Source organism: Sus scrofa, unplaced genomic scaffold (assembly GCF_000003025.6).
Source record: "Sus scrofa isolate TJ Tabasco breed Duroc unplaced genomic scaffold, Sscrofa11.1 Contig1574, whole genome shotgun sequence".
Classification (NCBI taxonomy): Eukaryota; Metazoa; Chordata; class Mammalia; order Artiodactyla; family Suidae; genus Sus; species Sus scrofa.
In genome coordinates this window covers 139923-155179 of record NW_018084913.1, presented here as the reverse complement: position 1 = coordinate 155179, position 15257 = coordinate 139923, and the positions used below count along the sequence as shown (strand labels likewise).

Here is a 15257-nt window from a genome sequence, read left to right as displayed (position 1 = left end):
ATACACCTGAGAAACGGGTATGATTATGTGAAACATAGAGTTAGGTTATTTTCTTGTTTTGTAAACTCTCCAGAGTGTGGCTTTGTGTCTGTAAGCTAATGATCCGCCAGCTGTTCACTGCATGTCACCAAACAAGCCGATGATGCAGGAAGCAGTTGGGATTTATGGTGCTTTAAGCCTTACATGATTGAATATAGTCAACAGGAGTCATTCTAAGACAGAAGGCTGGGCTGGTTGATACATATTTAGGACAGACGAGTCAGTTAAATAAGGACCTTGATTTCCACCGGTTTTCTCCCCAGAGCTTAATTCGATGATGCTGCAATTCATGGGTCATGGCCTCTTCCTGAGAGCAGTAGAGGTTTCCCTCTCCCAAAAGGGGCAGAATTAGAAGAGGAACCTTGAATAAAGACCACATTGTCCGACTCTCTTAAGGGGTCAGAAGATGACTTGGGAGCATTCCCTGCCAGGTACAGGTAGTGGGATGGCAGGTTGAGAGCACATCACTGAACGCACGGCTTTTGAGATGGAGTTACTAGTATTGTAAAAACTGGTAATGAAAACGCATGGGATTCCACGCGGGGACACCGAGAATTACTTGCCAGTTGCTGCTGGAACCGGGTCTGCTCCTACCTGACTCCCGAAGAGTAATCTTAGTTCTTCCTTTTCCTGTCACTCATCATGTCTCACTCAATTGCTCTTCTCCTGGGAGGTCAGCCTCACTTCCTTGCATTCCGTGGGCCGCGTGGCCTCTTCTATCTCTGCCCCTCGGTAGCAGAACCCAGTGAAAGTCAGCAACTCCAATACGTTTGGTGCTGGGACCGTGTGCCCATGGTGGACACCTCCAGCATCGGCTTTCAGGCGTCTCTTTTGCCTCCGCAAGAAGACACCCTCCACCTTCTGCACGTCTGCCTGAGGTCACGGTGGCATGTCCATCCTCTGACAGAACGCACAGCACTGGCTGTGCTATTCGGAGACACAGCATCAATTTAGGGAGCTCCAATTGGAGAAGAAAGCTGCTAGGCACCAATCTCAGGGTTCCCTGATGAGCAGGTGAAGAAGAGGGACTTAGAGGATTTATTAGCCCCTAAGGAAAAAACCACAAGGGACCCAACCGATTTTAACTAAGCTCTCTGACGCTCATCTGCACCGAATGTCCCTGATGTCATTTGTACTAGTTGCAGAAATCTCCTGGCTGTGCTTTTCTCCTTTCCCAAAGCCTCAGTGCAGATACATTCATATACACAAGGTTCAGGGTTGAGAAATGCTATGTTTCTCAATAAGACAGTTACACATTTCGTCTACCTTGTGAAAGGTATTTAATAAGTCATATCACATAGCATTTTTACATATGTTAGGATTCAACGAAAACATCTAAAACTGTAAGGTAAATAATTGCACAGAAACAAAACCAAATAAGCAAACGAAAAACATAAGGAAGCAAAAGAAATTCAGAGGAGCTGCGGCAGATGAAAGAACTCTGAAGATCCGTCCCTGTTAAGTCACCGTGCGGTCCTGTGTTGGATGCTGGGCAACAACAAAATGTCACTAGAAGGAATCTTTGGACTCTTATCCAACTGTGACTTTGAACTGCCAATTAGCTTAGAGTATTATCTCAGGATTAACAGTTCTGATGTTACCATATGACCCAGCAATCCCACTCCTGGGCACATATCCGACAAAACTTTCACTGAAAAACATACATGCACCCCTATGTTCATTACACCATGATTCACGCAGCCAAGACACGGAAACAACCCTGAATGTCCATCCACAGATAAATGGATTAAGAAGATGTGGCATATCTACACAATGCATACTATGCAGCCATTGAAAAGAACAAAATAATGCCATTTGCAGCAACAGGGATGGAACTAGAGACTCTCATCCTGGGTGAAGTACGTCCGAAAGAGAAAGCCCAATACCATATGATGTCACGTCTATCTGGAATCTAATACATGGAACAAATGAACCTTCCCACAGAAAAGAAACACAGGCACTGGACGAACAGACTTGTGGGTGCCAAAGGGAGGAGGAAGCAGCGGGATGGACTCAGAGTCTGGGGTCAAGGGATGCAGACTCCTGCATTCACAGGGGATCAGCAATGAGACCCTGCTGTACAGTACAAGGAATTACATCCAGTCACTTTTGATGGAACACTATGGAGGACGATGTGAGGAAAAAAATGTGTGTATACATGTACGACTGGGCCACGTTGCTGAGCAGGAGTAATTGACAGAACACTCTACATCGAGTATAATGGACAAAATAAAAATCATAAAAATAGATGAAATGTTCTGAGGGTCTGGGTATCACAGAACAGTTACACAAAAGAATATCACTTTCCTTGGTAAATACAGGTAGAATTATTTAGGAAGAAAGAAGCACCATGTCTTCATCTTAATCATAAATGATTTGGAACAAAAAAAGCAAAAACCGATCTCTCTCTCTCTGATTATCTACCTCTCAAATGAAAATGGGGCAAAACAGAAGTAATTTGTGACTCTGGCCAAGTGTTACATTGGAATCTCCTGACCTATTCTTTCAATAGACTATGCAATGAATGTTATATCAACATGAACCAATTTTGAGCACTGTTCTTGAAAATAACCTCAATTCAGAAAAGCTCACCATGAGTCACACACTTGACCCATCCAGAAATGTACTCATGTGCTTCTGATGATGGCCTGTACCAGTTCCTACTCAAGCAAAGTCCTAGGCATTGTCTCTTAAAAACAAAAGAAAAGAAAGCAACAACTCCAGTTATGATCCCCTCTCTCTATTAGTTCTTACTCACTCCAATAGTCAGTCTTACAGAAAGTCTCATGAGAAGGAAAATGTATTTTTCATGTTTTACTGCTTGGTATTTCTTACGTATGTTCTACTTTTCAAAATTACCAAACTTAGCATTCTAAGTCTAAACACTAGTCTAGCATCTTCATGCATTATACATTGCTTGTTTTCAGGGGGTGCTTTAAATTACTTGACTTTCTACAGAAAATGGGCTACTTGAGTATTCTGGACACTGTTCCTGCTATTATGTATAAAAACATGGGTGCTTCTTTGCTGGCCTAACTGCTGTCTAGCTTTTAGAATTTAGGTAGGTGTGTAGGGGAATACAGGAACTTTGGCCATTGTCATTCTTTTCTCATACCCGCTCCTAAAAGCTCCACAACACGTGCAACACTACCCGTCATTTTCAGTTTATGTAACTACTCCATCTCCGTAGATCACGTCCAATTTATCTGTATGCTCCTGACCTCCATGGTATCTGACACTTGGTGACAGCATGCAGGAGAGGAAGACATGCGAGAATAATGACACATCATTTTAAGCAATTCTGCAAACCTTTTTTAAAAGTAAAGGATACTTTATTTACGATGTTTCTTGGAGTTTTGTTGTACAACAATGGGACAGAATCACACACATTTCCCTGTGCTGTACAGTAGGGCCCCATTGCCCATCCATTCCAAATATAACAGTTTGTATCCCCCAAATCCCCCAAATACCCACCCATCCCACTCCCTCCAACAGGCCTCCCACTGCCCCCCATAACCAGAAACCCCAAGTCTGCTCTCCATGGCCATGCTCCATTAATTCTCACAACAGGGTTATTTTTCAATTGAAAGGACATAGGAAGGAAACGATTATTTTGACATTTCAAACTCAAATACTTTGACCACAGACTATATTTATAGCCCCACAATAAATTTCACAAGGCCTAATACTAAAAACCGTTTAGCCTATTTTTTTTTTTTTTTTTGTCTTTTTGCTATTTCTTGGGCCGCTTCCGCGGCATATAGAGGTTCCCAGGCTAGGGGTCCAATCGGAGCTGTAGCCACCGGCCTACGCCAGTGCCACAGCAACGCGGGATCCGAGCCGCGTCTGCAACCTACACCACAGCTCACGGAAACGCCAGATCGTTAACCCACTGAGCAAGCGCAGGGACCGAACCCGCAACCTCATGGTTCCTAGTCGGATTCGTTAACCACTGCGCCACGACGGGAACTCCCAGTTTAGCCTATTTTAACGTTCAAAAACACCAGCCATTACAATCATAAATTCATTACAGAAGGCCTTTATACAGTATAGTATTCTAAGTGCTTTAAAGAGAGTAAGATCACTGAAATAACAGAACAAATATATGAAGCAATTATCAGGGGTATTTTCTCCATGGCAGACACATGGAAACATAAGCAGAGGAAACGCAAAAGAAAAAAAAAAAAACAACCCACAAATTACATCATAGTTAGGGGCAGAATTCAGGTTCAAGGCTACAGTCCAATTCAAAAACTCATTTTTTAACCAAATGTGGCTGGACTTAACCCCAAAGCAAAGTTCAAATCCAACTTAAAATTAGAGGCTGAAGACTAGTAGGGGGTTACGTAAGTTATTTTTCCATTTGAGATTCATAAGGACACGTTCTCTACTTATAGTCAGGTAATCATGACATCTAAATGCTTCTTTTTCAAGAAGATCTTTATGAAATGAGTCTCCATTTAACCCTAGTCTAGCTGCTAAAGGATTCTTCTAGCCTTCCTCAACCCCCACACCATCAGAAATGTCACATTAAGAGCCTGGGCAGCAACTTTCATTCTTAAGTTGGACAACGAAATACTGGAAACAGCAACTTCATTTCATCTATTGCATTTAGTACATAGCTTTCATTCTACGTTCCCTTCATAGATGTCATGGACTTAGTTCCCTCTTAGGATCTCACCGAGACTCGGCCTCATCCCCTCATTGTGGTGCTACATGTCAGTGCTGGCTACCTTGTGCTGCAGGAACCAAGAGTCCCCGTGGTTCATGGATTAAAACATGAAACTCCTCCCTCTTCCTGAAACATTTAAGTGTGTGCCGAGGATCGAGGAGGGATCGAGGATGGGAGTCCCTCGACAGGTCTATACTGAGAGCTGTATTATACACAAAGAAGAGTGCACAGAGTTGAGAACCTGTGGTCCTCAACTCCGCCTGCTTCCTAGTTTATCTGAAGTATTCATCTTGTCTTCCCTGAAAATATTTCACTTTGGTTTGGTCCATCTCTTTCTGGCGTGAGGCTTTGGCAATCTGACATGCACTGGTTTCTTTGTCTCTTTGCTTGTGTGTTTTGGGTTCCCTGATGTAGAGACTCAGTTCCACCTGACTTCAGTCAGCCAGTGGGAATCACTGAGTGCCCAGCTAGGAAGTGATGCCCACGTGTACTCCAGGGTGAGCTGGATCCTCCATTTAACTGCCCTCATTTCTAGACCATTGCTTTTTCTAGGATGATAATAATTGCGTGGGAATTTCATGAGAAAAGGTGGCCAGGGAGCTTTTCCATTCCAAAGGAACAGAACAACTCAATAGGGCCAGAGCCAGTGACCCAAGACAAAAACACTGTGACTTCAGGTGATGACCAGGTCTCTCAGGCAGAGGCATGTCATCCAGGGTTGGTGGCCTTTCTCTTGTCCTATGTGGATAAGAGACATCTTATTTCCTCCTCTTCTAGGTGCTAGAGCTCCAAATCCCTACTGTAAAGTACCAACGCTTCTTCCAACCAAGTAAACAGCTGCCATAGATAACAGTTTCAGGTTGGGAAGTTGATAGGTTTATGACTAGACACTAACACTCCTGAAAATACATAGCATCCTTTTATGGAAATGCGGTGGGCGCTGGTTTGGATAAAAGAAAGAATTGTGTCACCCACTTTCATATGGAAGAAGCTCTGAAAGTGACTGGTACCTGAGACCCTGAGGTGAATGTTCCCAGGTCGGCCCCTTTCATGCACCTAAAGAAGAAAGCACTGCTTCTCCATCTAGAATTCGATTAAATTTTTTGTTGAATCTCTCAGTCACAAAGAGCCTATATTCATTAGCCTATATTCACACTCATATCTCAAATGTTTCGATGTACCTTGGTTGGCTCAGTATCTTGGTGAGTCAGTAACACTGACGTGTGTTATCTTGGGACACTGCCTTCTCTTAGGAATTTTTGAAAGGAGGATCCTTTTGGTTCCCGTTCCCAAGGTGAAACCAAAGTTTGAGCACACTTTTAAAATGGAGAAGCACGTTCAGACGATGAATCTTGTACATTCTGAACCATATTATGCCTCATCCTTGTCTCCAGGGACCCTAAAAGCTCCCCAGGGATTGGTGGAACCACATTCCCAGGTGCATCCTACACTATAAAGCATCCCTCCTGCACCATCGGAAACATCAAGACGATTGCCACTTCATAGCCTCTATGCGAGTTAACACAGATGGTCCCTGGTAGGTCTTTGGGTTTGGGATTCTGCATGGGCTCTAAAGAAATGAAGGGTTGGTTTCAGAAAGTGTGGCTGTATCATGTGATCCAAAGGAATTCCAGGATGAGAAAAAGCAATATGATCTTAGAGTGTTAGAGTTTTTAAACTCTAGGAAGACTGTGTTTCACATTTGCACAGTATTTCTGAATCAGCTAACGTCACACGGGGTGAAAAATTGCAAAGAGAGGTTGACAAATAGAAAAAAAGATCTAGAGAATGACATCTGTGCTGATGGATGAATGGAAAGCGTATTTGCTGAAGGTATTGTATATGTTTAGACTGGAAAGGATGCAAGAAAATACATGCTTTAGCTAATTCAGGAGAAATGCTCATTCGAGCAAAGTGCTCCTCAAATATCTCGAGTTCTTTGTGAGCCAAAGATGAATGTCCACTAATTAAGTGTGGACTTTTATTGACAGATCAAACACTTTATGTTTCTTCCAACTCTTTAGAGGGATTATGTCCATTAATGCGCACAGTCACACTGTGATGTGTTTTTATCCATGATCCATCCTTGTTTCACCAACACAGAAACAGAGACAATGAGATGCTTTAAAATTGGCTTTAGAGCCTGTAAAGCAAAGTGGGGGCATCCAGGATTTACCTTCTCCTGGCAGACTTCAGATCCCGTGCCAATAACTGCCAAGATCCACAGCCAATGGGACTCATTGGAAAGCAGATCTGGGGTTTTAAGGAGACATTAAGACATTAAGGCATTTGCTGCTCAATTCAAAGACTTAGTCCACATTTGCAGCTGTCTTGCACTGTGGCACAAGATCTCAGAGAACCAGGAGGGTCCTCACACTGGAATTTATATATATATATATATATATATAATATAATATAATCTATATCTCATATATATATATTATATATATATATATATATATATTATATATTATATTATATATATATATATAGATTGATTGATTTGGAGAAGAGATAAATATAGGTTGATAAATAAATGTAGGTTGTAGAGAATTGGCAGGCAGGAAAGTCCCCACGTTTGGGAAAATGATAAGGCAAGCCACTTGCAGGAGGCCCTGGAGGCACACAGTCTTATGCATGAAGGAAGCAGTGAAGGGCACAGAGAAAGAAGGGAATGGAGCCAGTCCTGTGAAAACCAGTGTGTAAAGGAAAATGTTCACCTGTATAGAAAGTGTGTTTTGAGTGGATATAAGATGCCTAAGGCTATACGTAAACACTACATTTAAAGGGGAGTTTTGTTACTGTAAATAGTTATGAAAACATAGGTATTCAGGCCGAAAGACTGTGGATAAGGAGAGAGAATAACTGAAGACAGAGGTTGATACTGGAACACAGGTGATGTGCCCACAGTCGGGCCTCCCACAGACAAATCTAAAAGAGACTGGTAAGGATAACACCCATGAATTTAAACGTGTGGATTTATTGTCACAGAGTTTAAGAAGGAAAAGTGTAAGATGTACGGCTGGTTTTGGGAGAAACACTGAAAGTTTGAAACATTGGATTGAAAGCATCCGGGGAGAATCTTTTGCAGAGTGTTCAGACCATGGAGAGACTAAGCTGGCTAAAAAACTTAGGGAGTTGCAAACCTGAAAAACATTCTTTTCACAGTTGCTAATCTGGTTATGATCAAGCAGAACGATTTTCTACCATTGCAGATTCCTCATAGCTAAGCTGGCTATAGAGTCCAGTTCCTGAAATACCTTTACTCTGAATTCAATGAATTTTGTCCCTCACTTCCAATTAGCAGGTGATGAAGAAGCATAGAAGTTGATAAGCAAAGATGAGTTAAAGGGATCTTGTTTGTTCCTGTAGTCAGGGACCAAAAGGAAGCCATCAGGTCGACTTAATACATTGCATTGAAAATTAGGACGACATGCAGAAACATAGAACCGGAGGACTGGTCACATAATGACATTGGAAAAAGAGACAGAAAATTAGCGAGGAATAGTTGGGATAGAAAAGATGAGACGGGATACTCCTAACTAAGGTCCATTTTACTACAATAAACTAACTTTGTCTTATCTTTAACTTATGAAGGCTTCACAGGCAATAGAAGATGAAGCAGCCCTAGCCCTACGCACCAGATGAGCATGCTCACCTTCAACGGCTCAGTCTTCATGCCCTCTGTCCTCACACTCATCGGGATTCCCGGACTGGAGTCCGTGCAGTGCTGGATCGGGATTCCGTTCTGTGTCATGGACCTTACTGCTCTGAGTGGGAATTCCCTGATCTTAGTGATAGTCAAACACGAAAACTGTCTCCATCGTCCTATGTACATTTTCTTGGCCATGTTGGGGGCCACGGACATTGCACTTAGCACCTGCATTCTCCCCAAAATGTTAGGCATCTTCTGATTCCATTTGCCAGACATCTCTTTTGAAGCCTGTCTTCTGCAAATGGGGCTTATTCACTCCTTCCAGGCCATTGAATCCGGGGTCCTCCTGGCGATGGCCCTAGACCGCTACGTGGCCATCTGTAACCCCTTGAGACACGCCAGCATCTTCTCCCGACAACTCCTGACTCACATGGGAGTTGGGGTGACACTCAGGGCTGCCATTCTCACAGCACCGTGCCTGGTACTTATCAAACGCCGTCTTAAACACTATCGAACTACCGTCATCTCCCACTCTTACTGGGAGCACACGGCTCTCGTGAAGCTGGCCGCTGAAGATATCCGGATCCACAAGATCATTGGTCTATTTGTTGCCTTCACCATCTTAGGGCTTGACATCATTGTCATCACTGTGTCCTATATTTCGATCTTTATCCCTGTCTTTCGGCTGCCCCAGAAGGAGGCACGATGCAAAGCCTTTAACACCTGCATCGCCCACATCTGCGTCTTCCTGCAGTTCTACCTCCTCACCTTCTTCTCCTTCTTCACACACAGGTTTGGTTCTCACATCCCGCCCTGTGTTCACATCCTCTTATCCAACCTTTATTTGCTAGTCCCACCTTTTCTCAACCCCGTTGTCTATGGCGTGAAGACCAAACACATTCGCGACCACGTCCTGAAAATATGTTTAGATCCAAAACATCCTGATCACTACTGGCTCCTTCTAAAGAGATTTCACGTTAGTACAACAACGTTGCCACATCAATGTGCTAAAAGCTGAATCTTGCATAAACTTGAGTCTCAGAGGCTCATAACGGAAGTGAAATGTATAAGGCATCAAATCCCAGGAACCTGGGGTTCCTCCTCTGAGAAAGAGTAAAATTCTCTTACGCTGTGATTTCAAAAGGTGGGAAACACGTTTCCATTATGCTTCTGTTTCTGGCCTCCCTCTTCAGACTTGGGGCTTTCTCTCTAGCAACGCTTAGACTCCCTTGAGAAGAAAACTGCAGAAACCAACACTCAATTGCAGACAAGTTTCAGGGACCATGTCACACAGTCACACTCTCAAACGGCTAACCCAAACCACAGGCATAATTTTGTCCACGTCTCTTTTTCTAATATCTGCCTATGAATCTCTCTTTTGACACATTTGGAACTACTGCTCTATTTTTATCTCCTTTTCTGAAATACTGATACCTACAACAATAATATACATACGTAATACCAACATCAACAGAAAAACTAATGGGAGCTAGAGTCTCTATACCTTGTTATTTGCACAAGAAAGACAGCACCAAAGAAGGCCGATAAAATAAATTAGGCATTTCCACAAATGTGCTTTTTAGGAAACACAAGTGTCGTCAGTACTTAAATAGAACACCCCCTTCCAGAGGCACATCTTAATGAGTTGACCCAGTTTGCCTTTTACCCAAATTTGGAGGTTTCATCAACAGATAAATGCCCCTGCATTTAGCAATCACCCACGGCAGGTATCTACAGTGTAGCAACTGTGTCTTATTTACAAGGATAACGCCTGAGACTTCTTAGAACAGGAGTAAAAAGGGCCTTGTCTAATGAACACTTTAAATATTTCCCTGTTGGTTATCAATGGTCTTCAACGGCAACTCACCTGGAGGCTTTACGGTCACACGTAACATCCATTTGTAGCGACTATGCCCACTAGAATGTTTATGCCACTATTATTGCTGTAAACAAAGATAATGTCTTGAGTGAATCCGTCTAAGACCTTGAAGCAGAGTATGAGCCGAAATCACACCTCTCCTGCGAGAAACTCTCTTCCACAACAAAGACTTCACATCTCCTCACTCGTTACTGTGCCTCTGCCCTCACACCTTCCTGCATCTGCTCTCAGGATGTTGCACCCGTAGAGACCAGGTTGAAATATTCTTCAAATTACTTTCCACATGGAGGACTACTAAGAATTTTTCAGAAGCCTCAAGTGCACAGGGAAAGACATCTGGTCTCTGATTTTAGACGGATGCATGGTTCATGAAAGAAATAAGCCAAGGACACATTCCACTCCGAGAAAAGGAAGGGAGCATGTTATGAACGATGCATACGTAGAGGAAATTTTGGATAGACACCTGGCTGAGTAAAGCAGAAAGAAATTTGATCCATGATGTGTGTGGGCTTTAATCAGATTTTTTAAACATGAACTGCGAAAGGCCAGGAATGGCACAAAAAAATAGAGAAGGAATACAAAAGTTGTTACTGGATAGTCAGAGATACAGAGAGGATATAAGAGACTTGATGAAAAATGAAGACCTAAGTCTATGCCATCTACGAGAGACTCATAGGATTTAAGATTTACAGACACACGAAGGCTGACCGTGAAGGGACAGAAGAAGAAATTTCATGCCAATAGCAGGAGGGGCCATCCTTATATCAGACAAAATAGACTCGAATGACCTTAAAAGTCACAAAAAGTAAAGATGTTATACCATATTAAAAGGGTCCGGTCACCCTGAAAGTACATTATAAATATGAGAACACCCAAATAGAAGAAGCAAACCTTGGTACAACCAAAGGGAGAAACAGACGACCACACAGAAAGAGGAGCGTTGAGTACCTCAATGTCCATGGTGGACACAACGTGCAGTTCACATCAGAACTGCCTCATTGAAGGGAAGGGTCACAGGATATTGATTTAAATAGAATGCACTGGCACAGGAACATGTTTCCATTCAAATAGACGTTAGCCTTAATTTGCAAAGGAGGACAACATAAAAGGAACTCAGCTTACTAAAACATGTGTATAAACTTCGTGCTTAATTTAGCCAGTGGAAAAGGAAAAAAGAGGGGCAAGGGGGGTGTCTGCAAGCTGTAGTCATGATCTCTGGGACACCAGGTGTGAAAGAACCCTAGAGACCACAATTAAATCCTTCTGGGCCCTGGTGGGTTAGCCAGGGGCTCATCAACCCCTCTGTGTGTATTCCCAACTCCTCTCTTGTCACAAATCCCTTAGAAAACATTACAGGAGGTGGCCAGCACCTTCGTTCTCAAGCCAAGCTGAATAAAGGATGCTCTGCCCCAGAGGAACACAGAGCTTGCCGTTAGTCTTGCTGAAGAACAAACACAAAACCGTGACTTCTGGGAGACTCACACACGAGGGAGGGCGTCGGCATTGCAGAGAGAAAAGAGAAGCCTGAAAGGCCATCCTAGAGATGCCCGCCCATCGCAGAAGGCTCCGACACCCCATGGATGAGAGTCCCTGGCACTGACTCGGTGCTGTTGAAGAGGTTCCAGACAGGAAGAGGAGGCACAGCAGGAGACATCACGGAGGACTAAGGACTGACAAGAGGTGAGCCACGAGGGACGGTGATCTGAAGAGCTTTAGTGCTCTTCGGGTCCTTGGGAAGAGTAGAACCAGCTCCCAACAACTGGCAAACAAGTCTCACTATGCCCAGTCTACCGCCATACCTATGCCCGTAAGAGCCCCTCCACCTCTTCCACCAGGCTCACAAGCTTCTCCCCTGCTATTCCACTATCTGTACGTGTCAGACCATCCTCAAGTGCTGCTCCTGGTCCCTGAAACAGGCAGACACAGCGACTGTTCTTCAAGCCTTCCTATTCTGATCTCATTGTCTTTGAGAAAGAGAAACTTCCCTACTATTAGAGTCAGTGTTGTAATGATTGATCATAAAATTAGTCCAACCTACGGGTATCCAACTGCTTAGGGAGTGACTAGTCCATCTGAACTATATGTGAACTGACACAGGCTTCCTCCCTTCAAACGACCTTTTGATTCTTTCACTTGAGGTTTAACAGCACAAACCACAGCTGCTTCTGCATTAGTGACTTATTTTTTTTAATTTCATATGTGCATATTCTAATGCATCCTGAACATATGGGACTTGTTGTTTATAAAATCTCCATGGATCTGTGGTATGCCTACAAAATTACATCAATGTCTTAATAGTATTGCAAAAAGCCAGAGTTCAAGTTTCCTCACTTTTGTTATAAATTTGTTTTCCCATTTGTTTTTATTCCCACTGTACAGCATGGGGACCCGGTTACACATACAAGTATAGATCATTTTTTGTCCCATTGTCATGCTGCATTGTAAGTATCTAACAGAGTTCTCAGTGCTACACAGCAGGATCTCATTGTAAATCCACTCCAAGAGCAATAGTTTGCACCCGTTAACCCCAAGCTCCCAATCCCTCTCACTCTCTCCCCCTCCCCCACCCCGGGCAACCACAAGTCTATTCTCCAAGTCCATGACTTTCTATTCTGTGGAAAGGTTTATTTGTGCTGTGTATAAGATACCAGACATATCATATGGTGTTTGTCTTTCTCTTGCTGACTTCTTTCACTCAGTATGTGTCTCTAGTTCCATTCGTGTTGCTGCAAATGGCATTAGGTCGTTCTTTTTTATGGCTGAGTAGTATTCCATTGTGTGTATATACCACTTCTGCCTAATCCAGTCATCTGTTAATGGACATCTGGGTCGTTTCCGTATCTTGATTATTGTGAATTGAACTGCATTGAACATGTGGGTGCATGTGTCATTTATAAGGAAAGTTTTGTGCAGATATACGCCCAAGAATGGGGCTGCTGGATCACATGGTAGTTCTACATATAGATTTCTAAGGTACCTCCATACTGATGTCCATCATGGCTGTACCAGCTTATATTCCCACCAAAAGTGCAAAAGAGCTCCCTTTTTCACACAACCCCTTCCAGCACTTGTTATTTGGGGACTTAATAAGGATGGCCATTCTGACTGGTGTGAGGTGGTATCTCACGGTAGCTCTGATTGGCATTTCTCTAATAATCAGGGACGCTGAGCATTTTTCCATGTGCTTGTTGGCCATTGTTTATCTTCCTTGGAGGAGTGTCTACTCAGGTCTTTTGCCCATTTATCCTTTGGGTTGTTGGCTTTTTTGCTGTTGAGGTGTATAAGTTGTTTGCATAGTCTAGAGATGAAGCCCTTGTCAGTTGTATCATTTGAAACTCTTTTCTCCCATTCTGTATGCTGGGAACTATAAGACATTAATCAAGGAAATCAAAGAAGATGGAAAGAAATGGAAAGACAGTCCATGTTCCTGGATTGGAAAAATTAATATTGTAAAAATGGCCATTCTACCCAAAGCAATCTACAGATTCAATGCAATCCCTATCAAATGACCCATGACATTTTCCATAGAAATAGAACAGACAATCCAAAACCTCACACGAAATCCCAAAAAACCCAGAATTGCTAGAGCAATCCTGAGAAACAAAAACCAAGTGGGAGGCATAGCTCTTCCAGACTTCAAGCAATATCACAAAGCCACAGTCATCAAGAGAGTGTGGCACTGGTACCAAAACAGACAGACAGACCAATGGAACAGAATAGAGAGTGCAGAAATAAACCCTGACACCTATGGTTAATTAATCTTTGACAAAGGAGGCAAGAACATAAAATGGGAAAAAGACACTCTTTTCAGAAACTATTGCTGGGAAACCTGGACAGGTGCATGCGAATCACTGAAACTAGAACGCACCCTTACACCATTCGCAAAAATAACTCAATGTGGCTGAAAGACTTAAATAGAAGACAAGACACCATCAAACTCCTGGAAGAGAGGAGTTCCTGTCATGGCTCAGTGGTGAAGGAATGTGACTAGGAACCCTGAGGTTGTAGGTTCGATCCCTGGCCTTGCTCAGTGGGTTAAGGATCTGGCATTGCCGTGAGCTGTGGTGTAGGTTGCAGGCGTAGCTCGGATCCCTCATTGCTATGGCTCTGTCGTCGGCCAGCGGCTACAGCTCCGATTCGACCCCAAGCCTGGGAACCTCCATATGCCATGGGAGCGGCCCCAGAAAAGGCAAAAAACAAACAAACCAACAAAAAACCTCCTGGAAGAGAACATAGGCAAACCATTCTCGGACATCAACCTTAGGAATATTTTCTCAGTTCAGTCTCCCAAAGCAACAGAAATAAAAGTGAAAATATCCAGTGGGACCTAATCAAACTGACACGCTTTTGCACAGCAAACGAAAGCAAAAAGAAGCAAATAGTGACATATTTTCTGAGGTTCAGCATAGGGCTACCATGACCACACACACTGCTGCTGCGGATTCCTTTGCCTTCTGCAGATTCCCTCCTCTAGCTATCTTGTGATGCATGTTATAGAAGTTTCAAATGCAATTTCAGCACACACTTTTTTTTTAGTATTTCAACTTTTAGAAATATAGGGAGCAATAATATGGGTTTATTAGAAATATAGAATGTAGCAGGGAACTTTTCCCAAACTCGCTAAATAGACATGAATTTGAATAATCTTTTCTTAAGCTCTTCCTCACATTCTCATGCAGGACATCTGGTCTTACACAGAGACAGAGAGGATAGATTGATGCTTTGGGGTGACACATATTTCCGTATCTGTTATCGGTTGGTGGGATATTTTCACTCTCATGTACAGGTCAGAGTGTGAGTATTTGCTGATCTAAACCAACTCATCCTGATTTAGAGACAATTGAGAAAAATACAGAAGTAAAGCAGTTACCAAGACTAGAGAATATGTATAGATTCATCACGTTTAATTAAAAGGCACGTTTCAAGCAAAATAAACAAGACTTTTTTTTTTTTTTTTTGGTCCACAGGATTGGAATGACACGACAACCGAGTTTATTTCCTAACTTCGTTAT

At 42.9% G+C, this 15257-nt stretch overlaps 1 pseudogene; it reads left to right on the top strand.

The window, feature by feature from the left end:
• The first annotated feature begins 6163 nt into the window (after nucleotides 1-6163).
• On the top strand, nucleotides 6164-10186 carry LOC110258219 (annotated as a pseudogene).
• The last annotated feature ends 5071 nt before the right edge of the window (nucleotides 10187-15257 follow it).